Consider the following 1474-nt stretch of genomic DNA (forward strand, 5'->3'; position numbering starts at 1 on the left):
TAAAAAGCACAAAGACGCTGACAGAGAAATCTTCACTGAGAGGATGTTTTTAAGAACCACACTGTTTATTTGCCTGAAAACAAAACTGTGGACAAACCCTGACGAGTTGAATGTCACATGATCACAGCTCTTTTTTTTCAATTCAACATTCTAGTTTTTACCACAGTTAATATCAGACTGTAAATAATGACATGAGCACTGTGCGATTACTACAACATATTCAGCACAATCCTGTATCAGTAACACATCATCTGTCACCTGGACACAAAGACAGATTCTTCTCTAAAGGTAAAAACAGTAAATGTGAGTGTTTCTCTGAAAGTCCACACTTTAAAATAAAACAAATGTAAAGTCATTTCTGCTTCTTGTTGGCACTTTGTTTAGAATGAAATGTTGATTATGTCAGAGGACATCGAGAAACAGACACCGTTATTGCATTGTTTAGAATGAAATGTTGATTATGTCAGAGGACATCGAGAAACAGACACCGTTATTGCATTGTTTAGAATGAAATGTTGATTATGTCAGAGGACATCGAGAAACAGACACCGTTATTGCATTGTTTGCATAAACAAGTACATCAGACAGTGCGTGGATATATGACAGTCTTGGAGTTTCTCCAGTTGTCCAGTAGAGGGCGATGTGGCAAAACCCAGTTCAACCTCACTGCCAATAAAGACATGATTCAAACTACTTGAAACTAAATGATTACCATTCAAAAAATATTCAGCATTAGTGATCACACTTTTCCCATCAAGGACATAAATGATTTCATATTAACTATCAGCTACGAATCACTTTTGATCATCCCACAGGTTCACGACTTGCTGCAAAGCATTACTTGTAGTTGATATTACCACCTTTCAGCTTCCACATACTGATGCAATGTAGAAACATTGAGTAGTATTTGCTAACATGCATCTTCTCATGGTTCATGCTGGATCAGCAGCTCCTTCATCTAAACCCAGCAGTGTAAAGAGAATGACTGCAGAGCTGATGAGCGACGCCAAACGCGGTGCTTTCTCCCAAATGGACTCGGCTGCTCCGCTGGATCCCTTCGTCCGTCATGCGGAAACTCGGCACATAATCAAACATGTTGGCCTGTGGTCACAGATCAACCCAAGCTTAGCGTTTTAAACGTTCCGCGTGGGCCTTACCTGGCCTCCACGTCCGCCATTTTCCCTCTGGTTTGCTCCGGAGACGTGAGCCGCCTGTCTCGGGCTCACGCCGAGGTTCCAGCTCCACTCGGCCTGAATCGTCTCTCTGCTCTCAGCCACAGCTCTCACTGTGCACCAGAAAGTACAATAACAAATAACCTGTTAAACATGAACACACAGGCTTCCTCTATCTGTAGGTAACGAGTTCAGATCGATCCACTTACCAGAAAAAGAGCTTGGACAAAACCCAACGTTACCGAAGAATCCCGTATTCCACCGGCAAACACGAGCAAACACTACCCCAACGCCTAATAAAA

The 1474-nt window shown here is 42.3% G+C and overlaps 1 long non-coding RNA gene across 2 annotated transcripts; it reads right to left on the bottom strand.

The window, feature by feature from the left end:
- Nucleotides 1-374: 374 nt before the first annotated feature.
- Nucleotides 375-1474, bottom strand: LOC121178180. 2 transcript variants are annotated; one of them, XR_005893491.1, is made up of 3 exons: nt 1382-1474; nt 1158-1285; nt 375-1075 (listed from the first exon to the last, which is right to left on the bottom strand). It is a non-coding gene; the product is annotated as an uncharacterized LOC121178180 (long non-coding RNA). The 2 variants fall into 2 exon arrangements; XR_005893490.1 differs by having other exon boundaries at nt 375-1285.

This window comes from Toxotes jaculatrix, chromosome 24, assembly GCF_017976425.1.
Source record: "Toxotes jaculatrix isolate fToxJac2 chromosome 24, fToxJac2.pri, whole genome shotgun sequence".
NCBI lineage: Eukaryota > Metazoa > Chordata > Actinopteri > Toxotidae > Toxotes > Toxotes jaculatrix.